Source organism: Pipistrellus kuhlii, unplaced genomic scaffold (assembly GCF_014108245.1).
Source record: "Pipistrellus kuhlii isolate mPipKuh1 unplaced genomic scaffold, mPipKuh1.p scaffold_m20_p_17, whole genome shotgun sequence".
NCBI lineage: Eukaryota > Metazoa > Chordata > Mammalia > Chiroptera > Vespertilionidae > Pipistrellus > Pipistrellus kuhlii.
The window spans coordinates 13,673,027-13,680,638 of record NW_023425482.1 but is presented as its reverse complement, the minus strand read 5'-3'; positions in this window follow the sequence as shown (position 1 = coordinate 13,680,638).

Genomic DNA, 7,612 nt, shown 5'->3' with positions numbered 1-7,612 from the left:
GGCCTCCTGCACTGCCCCACCAATGCAGAGCCCTCTTTGCACTCATGGAAAGGTCACTTCTAGAAGTTGGAAGGGAAACAGCCCTTTAATTTAGACTCTTCATTTCCTACTAAATTCACTCACACTCATTCACTCTAACAGGTTTTTACTGGTTGACTTATTTTCTTTCTTATGTATGAAAGGAACTGAAGGTCTAGAAATCATTGTTCACCATGTGCCCAGAGAAGCAAACAAAGAGGAAAGGAAAGAAAAGCAAATGTTCGGACAGAAGCATAGAGGAAACACCACACTCTCCCAGAGAAGGAAAAAGCACTGGTCTGGGTCCCAGACTTCTTCCTTGTTCAGCTCCCCCATCTGCCCTTGGTGTCCCTCCAAACACCACCTCGCTTTCCCCTTAAGCTTTTTGTTACAGGTTTTCATTTCCTTTCAAGAAGACAGATGCAATGAAAAAGCCAGGCCCACTTTCACAATCAGTCTCATTAGCTCACCCAGCACTCTTCATGGCTTCTTGTCCGATTTGGTGTGAAATTGCCCCTCTCCCAACCAAGAGATGAAAATGAATTACGGAGTTTGTAAAATGTGCCAAATAAGTATCCCTCACTGCTTTCTCTGCTTATGCAAATCAGTCCAGGGCATGGACAGATGCACTTGTGCAGACTCCACAGCACAGAATCCTTGGGACTGCTCTGTGCTTCCTGAGCTTCGAACAGAGTGACAACACACACCAATGAGCATTCTTCAGCTCTGAGAGACTGTGATTCTTGTGACCAAGGACTGACTCATGGTCAGGGTTGAGAAGTATTACTGTTTGAAGAAGACAGTCTGGGGATTAGTGCTTCAGACAAAGGGTATATAAATCCCAGTTTTGCCACTTATTTGCCGTGTGTTGTTGGGCAAGAAACTTAGTCTCTCTGGATCATTTAAACTCGAAATGTTTAGAGTAGGAATAATGTCTTCCTGGCAGGAGTTCTGGGAGAATGAAATATGGTAGTGCAGATATGAAAGGGAAATGAATTGCGCTCCACAAACTGGGTGTAAGAAATGTCACATTTGTTTCTCTGAATAAAATTGGGCCTACTAACCAGCCTTCTGCATCTCAACAACAAACAAGAAAGTGAAAACAGAGGGAAAAAATCTATGGTGATTCCTCTCCCCAGTAGGATGACAGGAACACAACCATCAGATTCCCCTCAACTTGTGAAAGCCCTAGAGGTCTTCCAAAGGGCAGAGCATCACTCTGGAGGCTCCTGTCCTTGCTGATATGTGCTGGGAGGAGTTCTTTATTGCTTTCACCGCATGGCTGAGAGCAAGGGCTTTGCAGAGGCTGAAGGTCCTGGTGCCTAGAGCTCAGCCTCTTTATGAGCTTCCTCTCCATAGCCACTTTCTCTGATGCCTGTCCCCTCTCTGGTGCCCAGTGAGGACATGGGATGAAGGACCCATCGCTCCTTCCTTCCTTCCTTCCTTCCTTCCTTCCTTCCTTCCTTCCTTCCTTCCTCCCTTCCTCCCTCCCTCCCTCCCTCCCTCCCTCCCTCCCTCCCTCCCTCCCTCCCTCCCTCCCTCTCTTCCTTCCTTCTTCCTTTCCTGAAAAGGAGCCTTGGCCTCTCAAAGCCAATCAAAGGACTGAACTCTGGGGAGTGAAAAGCAGGGGTAAAAGTGCCCCCCAGAAGATCCCTGGGCACCTGGGTTACTGCGGGTATGGGTTTGGAACCAGCCGATGTGGTCAACCCCAGGTTTTTCACTTCCTTAGTGAGGTGCACCTCAGTTTCTTGTAAACAGAAATAAAACAAAGATAAAAGTACACTTTCTACCTCACAGGATACCATGTCAATTAAGGAAATGATATATATTGTATAAAAACATAAAAACATCATACATCACACATCTATTCACTTAGCAAAAACAACTTCTTTCTTCTCCCATCAATAGAGCTGGGAGGGAAGATGTATGCTGGAATATATATTTTCTTAAAGTATGTAAGTATAAAAGCAATACATATTATTGGCAGAAAAATTAAAAAGTACAGATCTGCAAAAAGAATAAAATTTTCAGGATATTCATAAAGTCATCAACCAGAGGTAAATCACCATTGAGACCTTTCTTGGTATTTTCGGATCTTAACATCAAGTACAAATGCACACGTGTAGGTAGCACTTATCCATGCTCCTCAACCTGCTTAAAATATCCTGGTCTTGATAATATTTTCAAAGGCCCCCTGCTTTTCAATTGTATGGCTATGAAAAACAAATCTCTTATCCCGTCTCCTGTTGTTAGAACTTTAGGCTTAGACTATTATAATTAATGCTGCAGTAAAAATGCTTAGAGCAGAAATACTTGCACGTCTTTAATTATTTCTTTAATATATCTTTCTGAAAGGGAATTGCTGAGTCAAACGTTTACATCTTCTAAAGGCTTTTGTTTCACTTGCAGAAATTCCCCTCAAATGCTTGTACCACTTCCAAAAACACTCCATACAGCGCCTTTGTCCCAGGCCTACCACTGCATTGGGTTGTGGTACCAAAGACATACACAGTGACACACAAATACATTCTCACACACTTTTCAAATTTACTTGCAAAAGAAAGGATGTCAGTATATAAGTTTGTGTTTATTTCAGCCTACCTTTTCAGATGCTTCTTGCTTACCAACTGGAACATTCTTAAACTGCTGCCCTGCCCAGATGCTCTCTCTTGGGCCTTTTCTATGAATAGGAATGGTCTTGTCTCTTGAGCCGTGTCTCTCTGAAAAAATGACTTTTACTTCTGAACATATGCCTTCCCATAAAATCCCAGGTTAATCCCCAGATGTCCAAAATTATAGATGGGAGAGTCTTTAAAAGATTATTTAGCCCACCTGTTTGCAATACTCTTCTTATGGGAATAATTTACTTTGTACACAATTAGATAAATTGACCTGGAACCCTAGAATCTTTTTATTAAAAATAATTAAGCCTTCATTAAAGTCTAGAGTATTAACTGAAGTCAATGAGAGCTGCTGCTCAAACGGTCTTGATTAATACAATAGACTTCCTCTGAGTTTCATTTCTGGGGCAAGACTGTGGAAAGCCAAGTTACCCTTGAATGTTCCCGGGCTCGTATTTCCTGTAGAATGCTTGGTATTCTGATAAACGCCGTGGTCTTATGTCGACATGTTATTTCTCCAAACCATGGCTGAAGCTTCAAAATACCTTTGCTCGGTCTCTTTCTCACAATAAGTGGAACTCTTTTCTGCTCTATCCTAAAACTTGTACTTTTCTCCTCATTCCTGCTAAATCAGTGTCCAACCTATTCATGTTCAGGAGCTGAAGACCTAATGTAAACTGTTTCCTTTCCTCCCTTGCTACCTACTTCGAGCATAAACTCAATGCCTGTTCTTATTCACAAGTAAACAAATAAGACACAACCCTGGCCTTCTAGAATGAGATATAGCAACAGGCACGCAGAGATAAGACTACACTGATTTCTGTACTAAGCACTCTCCATTTCCCTATTTTTGGAACTTTAAAATACCATTTTAGTTGACCACCCCACTAACTTTCAGGGATACGTTCAGTAGACTGTGACCCGCCCAGCAAATGTTCCCTTTGCTTCTTTAGTTGTGAAACCCTAATGAAAAACAAACAAACAAACAAACGCAAAGGGAAAGACCAAATGGGCCTTAGTCACCTTTTCTGGTTGCCCAGCATCTCAATCTTCTGCCCATGTCTGGGGGATGCCCCGTGTTGAACCCAAGTCCCACGCTATAACCCATTGACAAGATGTTGCTTTGCCAGTTAGGATGCAGGCTCACGGTCCAAGCTCCACTAATCAGATTCACACCCAACCTGGGCTTTGCAGCAAGGTAGCAGAGAATTGATTCTGGTGATGGGTGGCTGGAGCAGTAGTAGCGTGTTAGGATTTTAGTAACAACAGAGCAATGGAGTAGCAATGGTACCCAGTGTCTGCTCTTGGTGATGGAGCACAAGCTGAAGTGTTTCATGTTTACTAGCAGTGTCCTCACCTCAAGGGTTTCATGCATAATTTTGCTGTGGTCTTAGCTGTTTCCTAACCTCTATGGTTTCTGCAGGACAGCAGAGCCTAGCTCTCTAATCTTCCCAGTGCCTCTGTGAGCTACCCATCACCTCTCCAGGCAACTCCTTTTATATGTTCAATCAGCCAGTTTCATGAAGAATCTTGACTGATAAAAAGACAATACAAAACGAGACATTTATGTCATGTGAAGACCAAATAACCTCATACCTCTACAAGTCACCTTTGTAGCAGCTAGAATATAGGAAAGTGAGGAGAAATCCAGTTATAACAGGATATTATGGGAAATCTGGATTCAAAATAACCTGCCCCTTGGAAGTGAACACCATATTTATGTTACGAAAATTGACTTTGTTTGACCGAACAATACCTCCCATCACTTTGAGCTATTGTTGTAATTTTGAATTTTATTGGGGTTTTTCACTGCTAAAAAAATGTAATATGTGTGTTTTGCTTTTGAGGGGCTGTTTATAAGAGCTGTAAGTTTAAGGATATTGCAGTTGAATTGTGCTCATGTAAGTAGTATATGACAGCGATAGTATGCTACAGCAGGTGCCAGCCCTGTTCACCCCAGATATCCGTAACACTCACCTCTGCACTCCTACAGCCTCGCTGAGAGCACCTGCTATTCCCTGCCTGAGGGCCTTTGCCTACGGGAGCCCTCTTGGCCAGAGAGCAGGGCAAGCTGTGCCTTCTGAAACGTTAATGCTCCTGAAAGCAGCAACAGCCCTCAACAAATGACAGAGGGAGAATGGTGCATAAATATCCTGGCTTTATCAATGCCCACGTAGGAAAACTGAAAAGCATATTCTACACTGAGCTTGTCAAACTCATGGCCTGTGGGCCACATGCAGTCCACGGCATGTAAGAAAACATTCATTTTATCACTGCTCTTGTTCTATTTTATACTATACTTTTCAAAATAAACCTATGCTTCTATGAAAATGGAAGCTTGTGCTTTTTGCGGCCCACATACACTTAAACCTTGTTTACTTGGCCCGTGTTAGCCTTTGAGTTTAACATGCTTGTTCTACACTCTCTGCTGGAGTTTCCCATGGGGGTGAGTCCCAGGTGACTCACCACTTGCTTAAAGGTTCATCCTTCACCCATTTCCTTTCATTCCCCATCTAATGTTTCCACGCCACTACCAGTGCTTCCTGGGATGCTCTCCCACATATACCCTATGGACGCACATCCTAGTCTCAGACTCTGCTCTAGGGGAAGTCTTTTTTTAATTTATTGATTATAGTATCACACAATTGTCCTCATCCCCCCAATCCCACCCCAAACCCCTCCCTACATATGCCCTCACCCCCTCGTTGTCCACGGCCACTGGCCAGGCCCATATGCATGCACACAAATCCTTTGGTTGGTCTCTTCCCCTTTACCTCCACCCTCCCCTACTTTCCCTCTGAGGTTTGAAAGTCTGTTCGCTGCTTCTCTTTCTCTGGGTCTGTTTTTATTCACCAGTCTATGTTGTTCGTCGTTTCCTCTAGATGTGTGAGATCATGTTATCCAAGAAATACCCTTGTAAGAACCTAAACTGAGACAAGCCATAATGGTTATGCTGAGAGGCAAATGAATCAGTCTTCTAGGAGAAATCTTAACTGAGACACCTGCACACCTAGAACACCCCCCCCCCCCGGGTTAGGGGCTGGCAGGGATTGCCTCCATCGCTCATACACCTGACATATAATTTGATTATTTCCAAGTTCCATAGGCTAAGGCAATGGTTGGCAAACCATGGCTCGCGAGCCACATGCGGCTCTTTGGCCCCTTGAGTGTTCTAACACCACTTCTTCAAAATAGACTCACCCAGGCCAAAAACCGACTTCTGGGCATGGGCCACAAAGTTTCAGTGGCACTGTACATGCACGCCCGCATGTGGTATTTTGTGGAAGAGCCACACTTAATGGGACAAAAGAGCTGCATGTGGCTCTCGAGCTGCAGTTTGCCAACCACTGGGCTAAGGGTACAGGAAGCTACTAGAAGAGTGATTGCTACCCAGCTTGGGAGCAGAGCTAGCAGGTGGGTGTGGTTCCTCTGGGCCCCTGACCTGCTATGGACACACCTGCTCTGACACCGGAACACAACATCAATGATTTGCTTTGCTGCTGCTCTTGTAGCCTCAAACTTGCACCTAGCATCAACATGCACTGCGAAAGCAAATGCTGAGAACACCTGGCTCTGCAGGATGAAACTCAGCAGCCCCCAGGCCACAACCTCCTTCTGAGGATGAGGGGGTCAGGATAAGGTCTGCCCAGGAGTCCCCAAACAACATCCCTGCCTCTCCCTCCCCAGGACTGCAGAAAGCTCCTTCTCTGTAGTAATTTGTTCCAGCCTGCTACAGGTCAAGGGAAGGAGGAAGGACGGCACAGGAAGGCAGCCTGAGTGAGTGGTGACTCCCACTGCCTAGAGATAGGGTGAGAGTTGACATTTGCAGTGATGTGCTGAGTATCGGAGACTTTTGTCTTCATTACCCTCATGTAGTCTCTGTTCTGTTCACCCCCTCCCCCATCCCTGCTTGTGCTGCTCAGAGAATCAGCCCCTCCCCACAGACCTCATCCTATAGCCTGCCTCTGTGGGCATGATTGAATTGAATCTTTAAGGTTAAAAGAAAAACGTTTCTCATGATAACCAGGCGCATCAGGATAAACAGGCGCATGCAATGCCAAAACTCAAAATCAATATCTGAGAGCCTGTTTCTATTTGGAAGGGCTGTGGTGAATTAAATTAATGCGCGTCCTTTGATTTTTCCTTCAACAAAATATGAATGGTCTCTAAAACAAAATCACCCGGCATGATTTAGTAGCCTTCTAAAACCAGCTCCAAATGTATGCAACTGTCTGGAAGGAGGCCCGCAGGACACAGGCTTTCGAATGCATCCAAAGGACACACAGTCCTGCAGGTTGGAAACATTCTCCTTGTGTGTGCTGTCATCTCGGTAGTTATCGTTTCTGATCAATGTCATTTCTGCAGGGAGAGGAGCCCTTGTGCCAAGCCACTGCCAACATTGATGGCTGATGTGACCTCAGCTCCGGGCTGGAAAGTCCCCTGAGCATCAATTAGTCCAAGTATCTGCTTTTGCCACCTAGAACAAGGACATTTCCAAAGTCACACAGGCAGCAAATCAGAACCAAAGGCTGCCTCCCTTGCAGGATTTGAGGATTCCTGGCTTAGAACAGGGTTCCTCAACTTGGACATCATTGACATTCAGGGCTGGATAATTCCTTGTTCTGTGCATTGTAAAATGTTTAACAGCACCCTGCCCTCTGCTCATTAGGTGTCTGTAGCACTGGAGTAGACAATCAAAAATGGGTCGGTAGGTTGGAGCATTTTCTCATGCACCAAAGGGTGGCAGGTTCGATTCCAGGTCAGGGCATATACCCAGGTTGTGGGTTTGATCCCCTTTTGGGGCTTGTGTGGAAGATTGATGGTTCTCTATCTCTCCCCACTTTCCTCTCTCTTTCTCAAAAAAAAAAAAAAAGGCAATAAGAAAGATTTTATAGTTTTACACAGTCATTACTCTGAAACAGTCTCAACCAACTAGATATGGGCCATTAAAATAATAAAGGAAACAAAACTCT